This window comes from Delphinus delphis, chromosome 16 (genome assembly GCF_949987515.2).
Source record: "Delphinus delphis chromosome 16, mDelDel1.2, whole genome shotgun sequence".
NCBI classification, from domain to species: domain Eukaryota; kingdom Metazoa; phylum Chordata; class Mammalia; order Artiodactyla; family Delphinidae; genus Delphinus; species Delphinus delphis.
The window spans coordinates 84,940,515-84,960,131 of NC_082698.1; the positions used below are offsets into that span (position 1 = coordinate 84,940,515).

The following is a 19,617-nucleotide window of genomic DNA, read 5'->3' on the forward strand; positions in this document are numbered from 1 at the left end:
CTTTATCAGACTAAAATTGATACCAGTACCAGACAGAGTCACTAGGAAAACTGTAGATGGTGTCCCTGATTAAAATAAACAGGAGAGTCCTTAACAAAACATTTACTAATTTAATCCAGCAGTATATAAAGAGGAATGCAGGGTTGGTTGAACATTTGAAAATCAGTTAAGGCATAAAGGAGAAAAGTGTATGACCATCTTAATAGACGCAGAGAAAGCCTTTGACAAAATTTAATGCCCATTTATAAAAACAAACAAACAACCCCCCCTCCAAAAACTCTTGGCAAACTAGAAGAGAAGGGAATAGCTTCACACTGATAGGTCATACCTAAGAAGAACCCACAGCTGGCAGCAAGATTAATAGTGAAAGACTGAATGTCTTGGACCTAAGAATGGGAACAGGCAAGGGTGCTCACTTCACTTACTGTAGGAGTAGCTCACGTGCTACATCACATTTATACACCTGCTCTTCTATTCAGCACTACCCCGGAGGTTCTAGCCACTGAACTAAGGCAAGAGGAAGAAATACAAAGCATAAAGAATAGAGACAGGGCTGGGGTGGTGGGCAAAACGGATGAAGGTACTCAAAAGGTACAAACTGAGTAATACTCCATTGTATATATGTGCCACATCTTCTTTATTCCTCTGTCAATGGACACTTAGGTTGCTTCCATGTCCTGGTTATTGTAAATAGAGCTGCAATGAACATTGTGGTACATGACTCTTTTTGAATTATGGTTTTCTCAGGGTATATGCCCAGTAGTGGGATTGCTGGGTCGTATGGTAGTTCTATTTTTAGTTTTTTAAGGAACCTCCGTACTATTTTCCATAGTGGCTGTATCAATTTACATTCCCACCAACACTGCAGGAGGGTTCCCTTTCTCCACAATGGCTCTCCACCATTTATTGTTTGTAGGTTTTTTTATGATGGTCATTCTGACTCGTGTGAGGTGATGCCTCATTGTAGGTTTGATTTGCATTTCTGTAATGATTAGTGATGTTGAGCATCCTTTCATGTGTTTGTTGGCCATCTGTATGTCTTCTTTGGAGAAATGTCTATTTAGGTCTTCTGCTCATTTTTGGATTGGGTTGTTTTGGGTTTTTTTGATATTGAGCTGCATGAGCTGCTTGTAAATTTTGGAGATTAATCCTTTGTCAGTTGCTGCGTTTGCAAATATTTTCTCCCATTCTGAGCGTTGCCTTTTCATCTTGTTTATGGTTTCCTTTGCTGTGCAAAAGCTTTTAAGTTTCATTAGTTCCCATTTGTTTATTTTTGTTTTTATTTCCATTTCTCTAGGAGATGGGTCAAAAAGGATCTTGCTGTGATTTATGTCATAGAGTGTTCTGCCTATGTTTTCCTCTAACAGTTTGATAGTGTCTGGCCTTACATTTAGCCATAAAAAGAAATGAAACTGAGTTATATGTAGTGAGGTGGATGGACCTAAAGTCTGTCATACAGAGTGAAGTAAGTCAGAAAGAGAAAAACAAATACCCTATGCTAACACATATATATGGAATCTAAAAAAAAAAGAAAAGGTTCTGAAGAACTAGGGGCAGGACAGGAATAAAGACGCAGACGTAGAGAATGGACTTGAGGACACGGGGACGGGGAAGGGTAAGCTGGGACAAAGAGAGTGGCATGGACATATATACACTACCAAATGTAAAATAAATAGTGGGAAGCAGCCACATAGCACAGGGAGATCAGCTAGGTGCTTTGTGACCACCTAGAGGGGTAGAATTGGGAGGGTGAGAGGGAGATGCAAGAGGGAGGGGATATGGGGATATATGTATATGTAAAGCTGATTCACTTTGTTATAAAGCAGAAACTAACACACAGTTGTAAAGCAAATATACTCCAATAAAGATGTTAAAAAAAAAGAACTATTTAAAAAGAGACTAGAGAGAAGTAAAACTTTCTGTGCAGGTGACATGATTGTTTATGTAGAAAATTCCAATGACTGTATTAAATAGCCTTTAGCACTAATATGTGAATTTAAATGGTTCATGAGGCTAAGGTGAGCTTATGAACATCAATTGTATTTCCATATACTAGCAACAGTTAGAAAATAATGAGGCAAAAACAGTACTTTTAAAAATAGCATGAGAAACATGAAATATGTAGAGATAATTTTTTTTTTTTGGCGGTACGCGGGCCTCTCACTGTTGTGGCCTCTCACGTTGGGGAGCACAGGTTCCCGACGTGCAGGCTCAGTGGCCATGGCTCACGGGCCTAGCCGCTCCGCGGCACGTGGGATCCTCCCGGACCGAGGCACGAACCCATGTCCCCTGCATAGGCAGGCAGACTCTCAATCACTGCACCACCAGGGAAGCCCTGTAGAGATAAATTTAATGGAATATATATAAGATATGTAAAGAGCTAAGTAGATGGGGGCCCTGCCACCACACCATTAAAATGCAGGAATTCAACACAATCCCAGTAAAAATCCCAGCAGGCATTTTGTAGACATTAACAGCTGATTCTAAAATATGTATTGAAGTGCAGAGGAACTAGAACTGGACAAGACCAACAAAGCGGGTTGACTTACAAACACTACGTGATTACAAGACTGATGGTAAAGCTACGTTTATTAAGACAGTGTGGTACAGACATAAGGACAGACATGCAGACAGAGATCAGTGGAACAGAACAGGGTATCTAGAAAGAGACCCACATATATTTGGTCTGTTTAAACATATGTGCCAAAGTGATTCAACATTTTTTTTTAGCCTTTATAATGGGAAATACAGTTTACATATAGAAAAGTACAGATGTATGGCTCAAGATTTAACACAGATTGATCACCTATGTAATTACTACCAAGGTCAAGAAATAAAACATTCTACATTGGATCAATATATCGTATTTAGGTGGTATCCCACTACTGGGCATATACCCTGAATTACCCAGAATTCAAAAAGAGTCATGTACCGCAATGTTCATTGCAGCTTTATTTACAATAGCCAGGACATGGAAGCAACCTAAGTGTCTATCGACAGATGAATGGATAAATAAAATGTGGCACATATATACAATGGAATATTACTCAACCATAAAAAGGAACAAAATTGAGCTATTTGTAGTGAGGTGGATGGACCTAGAGTCTGTCATACAGAGTGAAGTAAGTCAGAAAGAGAAAAACAAATACCGTATGCTAACACATATACATATGGAATCTAAAAAAAAAAAAATCGTTATGAAGAACCTAGAGGCAAGACGGGAATAAAGACGCAGACCTACTAGAGAATGGACTTGAGGTCACGGGGAAGGGGAAGGGTAACCTGGGACAAAATGAGAGAGTGGTAGTGTATATATGGACATATATACACTACCAAATGTAAGGTAGATAGCTAGTGGGAAGCAGCTGCGTAGCACAGGGAGATCATCTTGGTGCTTTGTGACCGCCTGTAGGGGTGGGATAGGGAGGGTGGGAGGGAGGGAGACGCAAGAGGGAAGAGATGTGGGAACATATGTATATGTATAACTGATTCACTTTGTTATAAAGCAGAAACTAACACACCATTGTAAAGCAATTATACTCCCATAAAAACGTTAAAAAAATGGTAACTTCAAATTTTAAATTATGAGGTTTACATCAAAACCAACATTTTGCAAAGGCACTTTTAAGGCATTACAAGGGTCAGTATTGTAGGCAGTGAAAATGGTTTCTTGACACTGTAGTGCAAGTAGTAGACAATCCAGAGATGTGGACTTTACTGATACAGGGGCATTACATTTCAATTTGAGGGCATTTTATATAAAGCACAACTACAGACCTAGTCATTTTGGCATATTAAGTTATCTTTAATATTTTTTCTAGAAAACAGGTGATGTTTATATCCATGATAAAAAATTTTTATACAAGATCTACTGCCTTAATCTAGCCCCACTGATGAAATTAACTTTTATTGTATTAATAACTCAAATTACTGTTAGCATCACTCCAAAAACTTGCTGATTTAACACTCCAGAAGTTTTTACTAAGGACTGTTTTTATAAAACTGTCATTGGGACTTCCCTGGTGGTCCAGTGGCTAATACTCTGTGCTCCCAGTGCAGGGGGCCCTGGTTTGTCCTTTGGTTGGGGAACTGGATCCCACATGCCGCAGCTAAAAATCCCGCATGCTGCAGCTAAAGATCCCGCATGCTGCAATGAAGATCCCACGCGTGGCAATGAAGATCCCGTGTGGCGTAGCCAAATAAATAAATATTAAAGAAAAACCAAACTGTCATTGCTTCTAATTTACAATTTTGCTTAAAAGGAAGAGAGTATACAAAATTATATTGTCCCCATTGTGCCAAAAGAAAGTATTAAAAGTAAGTGGGCATCTTTATAACTATGAGGTTCCTGAGGTCGGGATTTTCTGGTAAGTCAGTGAATCTAAGGAGATCTACAGCGTTAGGGGTTACTTTGTTCAATGTGTAGCCTGGGTCTATGCAGGATGGCTGTACCCAATTTTGACATAAAGTTATGGGTAGATATGCCCTGGAAAATAAACCGAAGAACCACAGTGTATCTTACACTTTTGTAAATGATGTTTTATGGATAAACTTTTCACTTTCTCAAAAGGCTGATATATTTCAATATTTTGAATACATCAGTGTAGGTAACCTAACCAACTATCATTATGTTTTCGTACTAAGGAATCTAGCTTTTAATAAAGTTACTGAAATGCAAAATAAATAAGTAGATAAAACACTGACAGCATCACAGAAAACTCCTCTCACGCCCATTCCTTGCTGTCACAGGTAACTAATGTTGGCTTGTATGGGAACCACAACCAACTTTTCGTAATGATTTTACTACCCTAGTTTCAGTCCTGAAACACTGTGGTTTAGTTTTACCTGCTTCTGCAACTTTGATATAAATACCCTACAGTACGCATTCTTCTGTGTCTGCTGCTTTTGCTCACATTAAGTGAAGTTGTCATTTGTTTTCATTTTTGTGTGGTTCCCCACTGGTGAAGACTTCATCTTTTACCTAGCTGCTCTGCTGTTTATGAACGTACCTGTTTTATTGTTGCAGTGATTTCAAATAAGATGCTGTTATGAACATTCTTGTACATTTCTGTTGGGTATATACCTAGGAGTAGGTATGCATGTATCCAGCTTTATGAGATATGGCAAAATGGTTTTCATAAGTGGTTCTATCAATTTACAGTTCCATCAGCAGTGTATGAGAATTCCCATTGTTCTACATTCTTGGCAACTTTGGTACTGTCACTCTTTTATTTTTTGTATGACTTTAACCATTCTGATGGAGGTGTAACGTTATGTCACTGCGGTTTTAGTTTATTTTTCTCTGATTATTAATGTGGTTGATAACTTTTTCTTATGTCTCCTTTGAGGTGTCTTGCTCATTTTTCTATGGGTTGATTGTATTTTTCTTAGTGGCTGTAGTGTCTCTTAGTTATGGATTCAGACCCTTGGTAAATTAAGCTTTTGCTTTCTTCACGGTGTCTTCTGATGATTACTTTTAATGTAGTCTCAATTATCCATCTTTTTCTCTATAGCTTGTGTGTTGGGTGTTCTGTTTAAAAGTCTGCCTACTCTGCAAGCAGCAAGATATCCTCTTCTGTTATCTTCAGAAGCTTTGTTGTTTTGTCTTTTCTACTTAGATCTGTAATCATCCTGGAAAGTATGTTTGTGAGGTAGAGTTCATATTTTATTATCTGTCTGTGAGGGTGAGAGTCTGCTATGTAGCTCTCTATTCCACTGTATATTTGTGTGTCCTTGTACAAATGTCAGAGTGCTTAATTATTGTTGCATTGTAATGTCTTGCTATCTGGAATAGTAGTTCTTTCCACTTTGATTTTTTAAATATTATCTTGGCCATTTTAGATCCTTTTGAATATACATTTTAGAATCAGTTTATCATATCCCAATAAAATGCACTTGCACGCTTCAGATGTTGATTAAAATTTCATTAAATTTAACTGTCAGTTTGGAGAAAAGTGAAATAACAGATTTCAAATCCACAAACATGATAAATTTGTTTATATATACCTATATCATTTTTATTTTCTCTGAAGGTTTGCGGTACGCGGGCCTCTCACTGTTGTGGCTTCTCCTGTTGCGGAGCACAGGCTCCGGACGCGCAGGCTCAGCGGCCATGGCTCACGGGCCCAGCCGCTCCGCGGCATGTGGGATCTTCCCGGACCGGGGCATGAACCCGCGTCCCCTGCATCAGCAGGTGGACTCTCAACCACTGCGCCACCAGGGAAGCCCTGAAGGTTTTTTAAAATTGAGTTTTAATTGACATATAATACATTATATTAGTTTCAGGTGTACAACATAATGCTTTGATATTTGTATATATTGTGAAATGATCACCACAATAAGTCTGTCAGCATACATAGTTACAGATTTCTTTTTTTCTTGTGGTGAGAACTTTTAAGATCTGTTAACTACAGTCACTTATTTTATAACTGGAAGTTTGTACCTTTTGACCACCTTCACCCATTTTACCCACCCTTCAACCCCCACCTCTGGTACCTACCCATCTGTTCTCTGTATCTATGAGCTTGTTTTTTTTTAAAAAATTCCACATATAAGTGAGATAATATGGTATTTGTCCTTCTCTGTCTGACTTATTTCCTTAGCATAATGGTCCATCAGTGCTTTCTTAAATGGCAAGATTTTATTCTTTTTTTTTAAATGGCTGAATATTCCATTGTATAAATAGATCACATCTTCTTTATCCATTCATCTGTTGATGGACATTTAGGTTGTTTCCATATCTTGACTGTGATAAAAAATGCTGCAGTGAATATGGGAGTACATATATCTTTTTGAATCAGTGTTTTCACTTTCTTCTAATAAATATCCAAAAGTGGAATTGCTGGATCATATGGTAGCTCTATTTTAAATTTTTTTTTTTTTTTGAGGAATCTCCATACTGTTCTCCATAGTGGCTGTACCAATTTACATTCCCACCAGCAGTGCAGGAGGGTTCCCTTTTCTGCACGAAGTCTCCAACACTTATCTCTTCTTTAACGTTTTTTAAAGTTTTTAATTAAAAAAAATTTTATTGGGGTATAGTTGATTTACAGTGTTGTGTTAGTATCTGCTGTACAGTGAAGTGAATCAGTTATACATATATATATCTGCTCTTTTAGATTTTTCCCATATAGGTTATTACAGAGTATTGACTAGGGTTCCCTGTTCTATACAGTAGGTCCGTATTAGTTATCTATTTTTATATATAGTAGTTTGTATATGTCAATCCCAGTCTCCCTATGTATCCCTCCCTCCCTTTCCCCCTGGTAACCATAAGTTTGTTTTTTACATCTGTGACTCTATTTCTGTTTTGTAAATGTGTCCATCAACAGAGGAATGGATAAAGGAGATGTGGTACATATATACAATTGAATATTACTGAGCCATAAAAAAGAATGAAATAATGCCATTTGCAGCAACATGGATGGGCCTAGAGATTGTCATACTGAGTGAAGTTAGTCAGACAGAGAAAGACAAATATCATATGATACCTATCACTTCTCTCTTGTTGGTCTTTATGATCACCATTCCTACAGGTGTGAGGTGTTATCTCATTGTGGTTTTGAGTTGCATTTCCCTTATGATTAGTGATGTTGAACACCTTCTCATGTACCTTTGGCCATTTGGATGTCTTCTTTGGGAAAACGTGTATTTAGCTCTTGTGCCCATTTAAAAAATTGGATTTTTTTTTTAATTAAGTTGTATGAGTTCTTTATAAATTTTGGATATTAACCCCTTATCTGATAGATGATTTGCAAAATTTTTCTCCCATTCTGTATGTTGCCTTTTCATTTTGTTGATTGTATCTGTAGTCCCACTGGTTGAATTTTTTTCATCTTTTGTTTGTACTTTTTTTTTTTTTGCTGTACGCGGGCCTCTCACTGTTGTGGCCTCTCCCGTTGCGGAGCACAGGCTCTGGATGCGCAGGCTCAGCGGCCATGGCTCACGGGCCCAGCCGCTCTGCGGCATGTGGGATCCTCCTGGACCAGGGCACGAACCCGTGTCCCCTGCATCGGCAGGCGGACTCTCAACCACTGCACCACCAGGGAAGCCCTGTTTGTGCTTTTGGTGTCATATCTATAGAATCATTGCCAAGACCAATATTGAGGAGCTTCCTCCCTATGTTTTCTTCTAGGAGTTTTATGGTTTCAGGTCTTAATGTTTAAGTCTTTGATTCATTTTTTTTAAACATCTTTATTGGAGTATAATTGCTTTACAATGATGTGTTAGTTTCTGCTTTATAACAAAGTGAATCAGCTATACATATATATCTATCCCCATATCTCCTCTGATTCATTTTTTTAACATCTTTATTGGAGTATAATTGCTTTACAATGGTATGTTAGTTTCAACTTCACAACAAAATGAATCAGTTATATATATACATACGTTCCCATATCTCTTCCCGCTTGCGTCTCCCTCCCTCCCACCCTCCCTATTGCACCCCTCCAGGCGGTCACAAAGCACCGAGCTGATCTCCCTGTGCTATGTGGCTGCCTCCCACTAGCTATCTACCTTACGTTTGGTAGTGTATATATGTCCATGCCTCTCTCTCGCTTTGTCACAGTTTACCCTTCCTCCTCCCCTTATGCTCAAGTCCATTCTCTAGTAAGTCTGTGTCTTTATTCTTGTTTCACCCCTAGGTTTTTCATGACATTTTTCTTTTTCTTAAACTCCATATATATGTGTTAGCATATGGTATTTGTCTCTCTCTTTCTGACTTACTTCACTCTGTATGACAGACTCTAGGTCTATCCACCTCATTACAAATAGCTCAATTTCGTTTCTTTTTATGGCTGAGTAATATTCCATTGTATATATGTGCCACATCTTCTTTATCCATTCATCCGATGATGGACACTTAGGTTGTTTCCATCTCCGGGCTATTGTAAATAGAGCTACAGTGAACATTGTGGTACATGACTCTTTTTGAATTATGGTTTTCTCAGGGTATATGCCCAGTAGTGGGATTGCTGGGTCATATGGTAGTTCTATTTGTATTTTTTTAAGGAACCTCCATACTGTTCTCCACAGTGGCTGTATCAATTTACATTCCCACCAACAGTGTAAGAGGGTTCCCTTTTCTCGACACCCTCTCCAGCATTTATTGTTTCTAGATTTTTTTTTGTTTTTTTTTTTGTTTGTTTCTAGATTTTTTGATGATGGCCATTCTGACTGGTGTGAGATGATATCTCATTGTAGTTTTGATTTGCATTTCTCTAATGATTAGTGATGTTGAGCATTCTTTCATGTGTTTGTTGGCAGTCTGTATATCTTCTTTGGAGAAATGTCTATTTAGGTCTTCTGCCCATTTTTGGATTGGATTGTTTGTTTTTTTGTTATTAAGCTGCATGAACTGCTTATAAATTTTGGAGATTAATCCTTTGTCAGTTGCTTGATTTGCAAATATTTTCTCCCATTCTGAGGGTTGTCTTTTGGTCTTGTTTATGGTTTCCTTTGTTGCACAAAAGCTTTGAAGTTTCATTAGGTCCCATTTGTTTATTTTTGTTTTTATTTCCATTTCTCTAGGAGGTGGGTCAAAGAGGACCTTGCTGTGATTTATGTCATAGAGTGTCCTGCCTATGTTTTCCTCTAAGAGTTTGATAGTTTCTGGCCTTACATTTAGGTCTTTAATCCATTTTGAGCTTATTTTTTAAGTGTATGGTGTTAGGGAGTGATCTAATCTCATACTTTTACATGTAGCTGTCCAGTTTTCCCAGCACCACTTATTGAAGAGGCTGTCCTTTCTCCACTGTACATTCCTGCCTCTTTTATCAAAGATAAGGTGACCATATGTGCGTGGGTTTATCTCTGGGCTTTCTATTCTGTTCCATTGATCTATATTACTGTTTTTGTGCCAGTACCATACTGTCTTGATTACTGTAGCTTTGTAGTATAGTCTGAAGTCAGGAAGCCTGATTCCTCCAGCTCCATTTTTCATTCTCAAGATTACTTTAGCTATTCGGGGTCTTCTGTGTTTCCATACAAATTGTGAAATTTTTTGTTCTAGTTCTGTGAAAAATGCCAGTGGTAGTTTGATAGGGATTGCATTGAATCTGTACATTGCTTTGGGTAGTAGAGTCATTTTCACAATGTTGATTCTTCCAATCCAAGAACATGGTATATCTCTCCATCTATCTGTATCATCTTTAATTTCTTTCATCAGTGTCTTATAATTTTCTGCATACAGGTCTTTTGTCTTCTTAGGTAGGTTTATTCCTAGATATTTTATTCTTTTTGTTGCAATGGTAAATGGGAGTGTTTTCTTGATTTCACTTTCAGATTTTTCATCCTTAGTGTATAGGAATGCCAGAGATTTCTGTGCATTAATTTTGTATCCTGCTACTTTACAAAATTCATTGATTAGCTCTCGTAGTTTTCTGGTAGCATCTTTAGGATTCTGTATGTATAGGATCATGTCATCTGCAAACAGTGACAGCTTTACTTCTTCTTTTCCGATTTGGATTCCTTTTATTTCCTTCTCTTCTCTGATTGCTGTGGCTAAAACTTCCAAAACTATGTTGAATAAGAGTGGTGAGAGTGGGCAACCTTGTCTTCTTCCTGATCTTAGTGGAAATGCTTTCAGTTTTTCACCATTGAGGACGATGTTGGCTGTGGTTTGTCATATATGGCCTTTATTATATTGAGGAAAGTTCCCTCTATGCCTACTTTCTTCAGGGTTTTTATCATAAATGGGTGTTGAATTTTGTCAAAAGCTTTCTCTGCATCTATTGAGAGGATCATATGGTTTTTCTCCTTCAATTTGTTAATATGGTGTATCACGTTGATTGATTTGCGTATATTGAAGAATCCTTGCGTTCCTGGAATAAACCCCACTTGATCATGGTGTATGATCCGTTTAATGTGCTGTTGGATTCTGTTTGCTAGTATTTTGTTGAGGATTTTTGCATCTAAGTTCATCAGTAATATTGGCCTGTAGTTTTCTTTCTTTGTGACATCCTTGTCTGGTTTTGGTATCAGGGTGATGGTGGCCTCATATAATGAGTTGGGGAGTGTTCCTCCCTCTGCTATATTTTGGAAGAGTTTGAGAAGGATAGGTGATAGCTCTTCTCTAAATGTTTGATAGAATTCGCCTGTGAAGCCATCTGGTCCTGGGCTTTTGCTTGTTGGAAGATTTTTAATCACAGTTTCAATTTCAGTGCTTGTGATTGGTCTGTTCATATTTTCTATTTCTTCCTGATTCAGTCTTGGCAGGTTGTGCCTTTCTAAGAATTTGTCCATTTCTTCCAGGTTGTCCATTTTATTGGCATAGAGTTGCTTGTAGTAATCTCTCATGATCTTTTGTATTTCTGCAGTGTCAGTTGTTGTTTCTGCTTTTTCATTTCTAATTCTATTGATTTCAGTCTTCTCCCTTTTTTTCTTGATGAGTCTGGCTAATGGTTTATCAATTTTGTTTATCCTTTCAAAGAACCAGCTTTTAGTTATATTGATCTTTGCTATCATTTCCTTCATTTCTTTTTCATTTATTTCTGATCTGATTTTTATGATTTCTTTCCTTCTGCTAACTTTGGGGTTTTTTTTGTTCTTCTTTCTCTAATTGCTTTAGGTGCAAGGTTAGGTTGTTTATTTGAGATGTTTCCTGTTTCTTAAGGTAGAATTGTATTGCTATAAACTTCCCTCTTAGAACTGCTTTTGCTGCATCCCATAGATTTTGAGTCGTCGTGTCTCCATTGTCATTTGTTTCTAGGTATTTTTTGATTTCCTCTTTGATTTCTTCAGTGATCACTTCGTTATTAAGTAGTGTATTGTTTAGCCTCCATGTGTTTGTATTTCTTACAGATGTTTTCCTGTAATTGATATCTAGTCTCATAGCGTTGTGGTCGGAAAAGATACTTGGTACAATTTCAATTTTCTTAAATTTACCAAGGCTTGATTTGTGACCCAAGATATGATCTATCCTGGGGAATGTTCCATGAGCACTTGAGAAAAATGTGCATTCTGTTGTTTTTGGATGGATTGTCCTATAAATATCAATGAAGTCCATCTTGTTTAATGTATCATTTGAAGCTTGTGCTTTCCTTATTTATCTTCATTTTGGATGATCTGTCCATCGGTGAAAGTGGGGTGTTAAAATCCCCTACTATGAATGTGTTACTGTCGATTTCCCCTTTTATGGCTGTTAGTATTTGCCTTATGTATTGAGGTGCTCCTATGTTGGGTGCATAAATATTTACAATTGTTATATCTTCTTCTGGGATCGATCCCTTGATCATTATGTTGTGTTCTTCTCTGTCTCTTCTAATAGTCTTTATTTTAAAGTCTATTTTGTCTGATATGAGAATTGCTACTCCAGGTTTCTTTTGGTTTCCATTTGCATGAAATACCTTTTTCCATCCCCTTACTTTCAGTCTGTATGTGTCTCTAGGTCTGAAGTGGGTCTCTTGTAGACAGCAAATATATGCGTCTTGTTTTTGTATCCATTCAGCCAATCTGTGTCTTTTGGTGGGAGCATTTACATTTAAGGTAATTATCGATATGTATGTTCCCATTCCCATTTTCTTAATTGTTTTGGGTTCGTTATTGTAGGTCTTTTCCTTCTTTTGTATTTCTTGCCTAGAGAAGTTCCTTTAGCAGTTGTTGTAGAGCTGGTTTGGTGGTGCTGAACTCTCTCAGCTTTTGCTTGTCTGTAAAGGTTTTAATTTCTCCATGAAATCTGAATGAGATCCTTGCTGGGTAGAGTAATCTTGGTTGCAGGTTTTTCTCCTTCATCACTTTCAATATGTCCTGCCACTCCCTTCTGGCTTGCAGAGTTTCTGCTGAAAGATCAGCTGTTAACCTTATGGGGATTCCCTTGTGTGTTATTTGTTGTTTTTCCCTTGCTGCTTTTAATATGCTTTCTTTGTATTTAATTTTTGACAGTTTGATTAATATGTGTCTTGGCGTATTTCTCCTTGGATTTATCCTGTATGGGACTCTCTGTGCTTCCTGGACTTGATTAACTATTTCCTTTCCCATATTAGGGAAGTTTTCAACTATAATCTCTTCAAATATTTTCTCAGTTCCTTTCTTTCTCTCTTCTTCTTCTGGAACCCCTATAATTCGAATGTTGGTGCATTGAATGTTGTCCCAGAGGTCTCTGAGACTGTCCTCAGTTCTTTTCATTCTGTTTTCTTTATTCTGCTCTGCATTAGTTATTTCCACTATTTTATCTTCCAGGTCACTTATCCATTCTTCTGCCTCAGTTATTCTGCTATTGATCCCATCTAGAGTATTTTTCATTTCATTTATTGTGTTGTTCATCATTGTTTGTTTCATCTTTAGTTCTTCTAGGTCCTTGTTAACTGATTCTTGCATTTTGTCTATTCTATTTCCAAGATTTTGGATCATCTTTACTATCATTATTCTGAATTGTTTTTCAGGTAGCCTGCCAATTTCCTCTTCATTTGTTAGGTCTGGTGGGTTTTTATCTTGCTCCTTCATCTGCTGTGTCTTTTTCTGTCTTTTCATTTTGTTTATCTTACTGTGTTTGGGGTCTCCTTTTTGCAGGCTGAAGGTTCGTAGTTCCTGTTGTTTTTTGTGTCTGTCCCCAGTGGCTAAGGTTGGTTCAGTGGGTTGTGTAGGCTTCCTGGTGGAGGGGACTAGTGCCTGTGTTCTGGTGATTAAGGCTGGATCTTGTCTTTCTGGTGGGCAGGTCCACGTCTGGTGGTGTGTTTTGGGGTGTCTGTAGACTTATTATGATTTTGGGCAGCCTCTGTGCTAATGGGTGGGGTTGTGTTCCTGTCTTGCTAGTTGTTTGGCATAGGATGTCCAACACTGTAGCTTGCTGGTTGTTGAGTGAAGCTGGGTGCTGGCGTCGAGATGTAGATCTCTGGGAGATTTTCACCGTTTGATATTATGTGCAGCTGGGAGGCCTCTTGTGGACCAGTGTCCTGAAGTTGGCTCTCCCACCTCAGAGGCACAGCACTAACTCCTGGCTGCAGCACCAAGAGCCTTTTATCCACACCGCTCCTTAATTTGGGATGATTCGTTGTCTATTCATGTATTCCTGAGATGCAGGGTACATCAAGTTGATTGTGGAGCTTTAATCCGCTGCTTCTGAGGCTGCTGGGAGAGATTTCCCTTTCTCTTCTTTGTTCACACAGCTCCCAGGGGCTCAGCTTTGGATTTGGCCCCGCCTGTGCGTGTAGGTTGCCGGAGGGCATCTGTTCTTTGCTCAGACAGGACGGGGTTAAAGGAGCCGCTGATTCGGAGGCTCTGGCTCACTCAGGCCGGGGGGGTAGGGAGGGTCTCGGAGTGCGGGGCGGGCCTGCGCGGCAGAGGCCGGCTTGTCGTTGCTAGCCTGAGGCGCGCCGTGCGTTCTCCCGGGGGAGTTGTGCCTGGATCCCGGGACCCTGGCAGTGGCGGGCTCCACAGGCTCCCCGGAAGGGGGTGTGGATAGTGACCTGTGTTCGCACACAGGCTTCTTGGTGGCGGCAGCAGCGGCCTTAGTGTCTCATGTCTGTCTCTGGGCTCCGCACTTTTAGCCGCGGCTCGCGCCCGTCTCTGGAGCTCTCTTAAGCAGCGTTCTTAATCCCCTCTCCTCGTGCACCAGGAAACAAAGAGGGAAGAAAAAGTCTCTTGCCTCTTCGGCAGGTCCAGACTTTTCCCCGGACTCCCTCCCAGCTAGCCACGGTGCACTAACGCCCTGCAGGCTGTGTTCACGCCGCCAACCTCAGTCCTCTCCCTGGGATCCGACCGAAGCCCGAGCCGCAGCTCGCAGCCCCACCCGCCCCGTCGGGCAAACAGACAAGCCTCTCTGCTGGTGAGTGCCGGTCGGCCGCGATCCTCTGCGCTGGAATCTCCCCGCTTTGCCCTCCGCACCCCTGTTGCTGTGCTCTCCTCCGCGGCTCCGAAACTCCCGCACTCCGCCACCCGCAGCCTCTGCCCGCGAAGGGGCTTCCTAGTGTGTGGACACTTTTCCTCCTTCACAGTTCCCTCCCGCTGGTGCAGGACCCGTCCCTATCCTTTTGTCTCTGTTTATTTTTTTCTTTTGCCCTAACCAGGTACGTGGGGGGTTCCTTGCCTTTTGGGAGGTCTGAGGTCTTCTGCCAGCGTTCAGTAGGTGCTCCGTAGGAGTTGTTCCACGCGTAGATGTCTCTCTCTTTTTTAAACATAAATAACACTGAAATAAATATATAGTAGTATATAAATATTTTTTACACATTACTGATTTATTTTACCCTTAGGGAAAACTTCTATAAGTAGAATTGCTGGTTCCAAAGGGATCAATATTTTAATTTCTTAAAAATTAATGAATTTTTAATTGAAGTATATTTGATTTACAGTGTTGTGTTAATTTCTAGTATACAGCAAAGTGTTTTATATACACACATGCGTATATTTTTCTTAAGATTCTTTTACGTTACAGGTTATTACAGAATATTGAATTTGATTCCCTGTGCTATACAGTATGTTCTTGTTGGTTATCTATATATATAGTACTGTGTATTACAGTAGTGTGTATCTGTTTACCCCCAAAATTTAATTTATCCCTCCCACTGCGTAGTAACTGTGAGTCGGCCTTCTATGTCTGTGAGTCGTTTCTGTTTTGTAAATAAGTTCATTTTTATCATTTTTTAGATTCCATATGAAAGTGACATCATATGATATTTGTCTTTCTCTTTCTGACTTACTTCACTTAGTATGATCATCTGTAGGTTCATTGATGTTGCTGCAAACAGCATTATTTCATTCCTTTTTATGGCTGAATAATATTCCATTGTATATGTTACCACATCTTCTTTATCCATTCATCTGTTGATGGACACTTAGGTTGCTTCCATTTCTTGGCTGTTGTAAATAGTGCTGCTCTGAACATAGGAGTGCATGTATCGTTTTGAATTAGAGTTTTCTCCGGATATATGTTCAGCAGTGGGATTGCAGGATCATATGATAATTCTGTTTGTAGTTTTTTAAGGAACCTCCATACTGTTCTCCAAAGTGGCTGCACAACTTACATTCCCATCAAGAGTGCAGGCGGTTTCCCTTTTCTCCACACCTTCTCCAGCATTTGTTATTTGCAGACTTTCTGATGATGGCCGTTCTGACTGGTGTGAGGTGGTACCTCATTGTAGTTTTGATTTGCATTTCTCTAATGATTAGTGATGTGGAGCATCTTTTCATGTGCCCATTGGCCATCTGTATGTCTTCTTTGGAGAAATGTCTATTTAGGTCTTCTTTTTTTTTTTTTTTTGCGGTACGCGGGCCTCTCACTGTTGTGGCCTCTCCCGTTGCGGAGGACAGGCTCCAGACGCACAGGCTCAGCGGCCATGGCTCACGGGCCCAGCTGCTCTGTGGCATGTGGGATCTTCCCGGCCCCATATCTGTGGTTCCTGTCTATGTGCAGTTTCAATCAGACACAGACCGTGGAGCATGGCAGTATTTATAACCCCATGTAAGTGCACCCTCTCAATTCAAACCCACATTGTTCAAGGGTCAGTGTCCTCTTCCAGGGTTGTAATTTCTTATTTAATTATGAACCAGGGGTGCTTTGGGAAGTCACATTCACATGTTCTGTCAAGAGCTGATTAAATGGCTACAGTATAATATTAACTGTGTCATGATTGTGGCAAAAATGTAAATTATCAGTTTGAAAATGATGCAATAGTTTACAAAGTCTACACTATGTTAGTATGAAATCATGTGCAGTATGATTACAGCTGTAGAATATATTAAAAGAAGGATTAGAAAATATTACACCCAGTGGATGCTGTTGTGTATAGTATTGATTATTTATTGTTTTTTATCTCCCCTTTTTCAAAACGAATCTGTATAGTTTGCTGTTGTTTTTTAACGATTAAATGATCAATGCAAACCAAAATACTGTGAGTACAGTTCAGTCTACTCTCAGTGCATCTACTGTTTTATCCTTCCGGTCATAAAATGTTCAAATGAGTTAAAGTAGATAAATGGATTTTCCATCAATCCCCTAACATTAATAATGTGTTCATCACCACCTTATTCCAAATAGTATTTACAATGATTAGTAAGAAAAGTAAGATATGGTAAAATAGTAAAATTCAGCCATGAGTCAGAAAAGAAAAAAAAAAGACAAAACTAAGCTGCGGGGGGGAACGTAAATGGAGGTAGGAATGAGGCTAATCAGAAGCATACATTCTGGAACTGGAAAACACGTGGCATGTGGGCCATATACCTATTTCAGATTTTCCAATAGCCAGAACAAAAAACACATCGCGTCCATGGCATTAACAAAGCACAAATAAACTCAGTACCATCCAGGTATTTAATTCCTCAAATGAAGCTGTGAAGTTCCAAGATGAGACCTTTGATCCTCAGAACCCTTCTCCTGAGAGTGCTATGGAAGGGGATGGACACACCCTCCGTGTACTCTCTGAGGGCCTGCTGTATTGTTCTTAGTGGTCACGCCCAGGCTCAGCTGGCTGGAGCAGTTCTTGAGGCTAGTGTGACCAGGTGCAGGCTGAGAGCTGTCTGCTGGCCTGACACAGATTTTTCTCTGTACTCCAGGGATGAATAGCGTGCATGTAAAGAAATGGTCGTGTGCCGTACTTCGTGGCAATTTTCTACTTTTGTTGCCCTCAGTCAAACTTTCGATGTTTGTTAGGAGAATGCACTTGCTGGGATGTCTGGGATACACGGACTGTATTTACCACTCAAATAGACACCTTTTGGCCTTGAAAGACAGACAGTGGAGCTGAGGCAGTGCTGAGACCTGAGGAGGTGAAGAGCCCAGACTAGGATTGTTCCCACATGCAGGGCAGCCCATGGCCACGCACTGACACGTCCTAGGAGTGTCATAGGAAGGGTGGCCACACCTCTCAGGGAGTAATCTAGATCCTCCCCCATGCACAGAGCGAAGGCACGGTTAACAGAAACGTTACTAAATATTATCATAAGGTGACAACCAAATCCTCATCTTGACTACAGCGGTTTCAACAAAGCACTCTTAGAACGCCTCACTTCAGTTGCTACAATTTTCTAGTGGGCCCTCTAAAATAAACTCTTTGTGAATTGCAGCTCTGAATTATTTGGGGGGTCATCATTTATAGGCCAGTTAAAAGATGGGGAAATATCTGCTGAAAGAAACTGTTTTCTTTTTTGGGATCACTAGGTTGTGGCCTGTTTATGCCACTTTCAGGTTGTGATTTTACATATTCTGATCTGCCTAAGGTTGAAAGCATGTATTTGTTTTCTTTAATAGGAATAAATGATCCAGTTCAACAAAAATAAAAACAGACTTTAAGAATTTAAGGCGGTGGAGTAGTGTCAGGGAAAAGTGTTCCTGTTTTAACTCATATAAAACTATGGTGTAATTTGTTAAAAGACACTTTTATTGATCTTGACTCTTCCAATTCCTTAATACTCATTGTGTCTGTTATGTATACAGAATAAAACCAGCGGAAAACAAGGGGTATAGGATGTGGTTGGTGACTGGTGGCAGGAAGCTTGCATATTCTACTTGGGAAAATAACACATAACATGTCTGAAAGGTTAAACAGAAATACAACAGAGAAAAAGACATGGGTGGATGGTTGAGGAAATGCCACAGGGCAGTTGTTAATTGAATTCAAAACTTAGTGACAATCAGCACAAATGCCAAGGGAACTTTGCCGACTACACTTTGCTCACCTAGATTCTCAAAATATAGCAAAGATTTCGTGCTGGTTCAACAACCACATGGTGTTGTGTACATTTGATGACAATATTTAATTCCTCTAAAAGGACTTTTTAAAATACAGGAAATGTGTGATTATTCTAATGAAACATAGATTAAAAAAATCAAAACAAGTAGTAGTCGTGGTGCTTATACTTGAATCACACCATGTGGTTTTCATAGCTCTTTCCACATAGTGTTTGCACCCGTCTCACTCCAGTCCTGCGAAAAAGACAAGAGCAGGCAGTTTTCCTGAATTACTGGTGAGAACACTGAGGCCTCATAAAGTTAAGAGATTTGTCTGGGGTACAGCAGTGATTATATCCTAGGAGTTTTATCTGCTCCATATGTTTCTTTATATGGTATAGTTGTGAATAGGTTTAGATATAATGGATCACTTGATACCTTTGTTTTCCATTTGATGCACACGAAATACCCTTCTGGTACCTTGTTAATAAGCAGATGAAGAAAATGAGATCCCTAGCTCCAGCTGCTGCTCATGTTGACAAACCATCTCTTTTGTTTTCTCCTTTTATCTGACAAATTCGTTAATTCAGTAGACATTAAGTGGCTTTTATGGAGTCGTCTTAATATTCTCAAGTGCTTGGGGAGATTTACAGAACTTGTGTACACATCTCATGTGCTGAAGGAGTTCAGGCAGTTGAGGGGTGACGAGCTACATTCAAGACCGTGTTCGGTCACTGATCTGGATCACGTGCTGGTAGCTGTCAACATAAGGGGTGGCCGGCGTCCTGTCGGAGCTGTGACTTGGGAGTGGGGAGGGCATACCCCAGCTAGACTTAATCATCGGTTAGATTCCATGGGTGGGGAGGCTAAGTGGGACCTTCTAGTGGAGTGGAGCTTGATTTAGGAAATGCGGGGAGATGAATCTGGGAGGATGAATGGGAGGAATATAGAAAAACTTAAATGACAGGTCAAAGAGTTGACATCTGATTCTGTAGATGTTAAAGAGCCATGCAAGAGCT

The 19,617-nt window shown here is 39.6% G+C and overlaps 1 protein-coding gene across 1 annotated transcript in view; it reads left to right on the forward strand.

Annotated features, from left to right (window-relative positions):
• LOC132439500 (formin-2-like) overlaps nt 1-19,617 on the forward strand; it is a 313,506-nt gene that overhangs the window by 63,323 nt on the left and 230,566 nt on the right. The gene's annotated exons all lie outside the window — the stretch shown is intronic.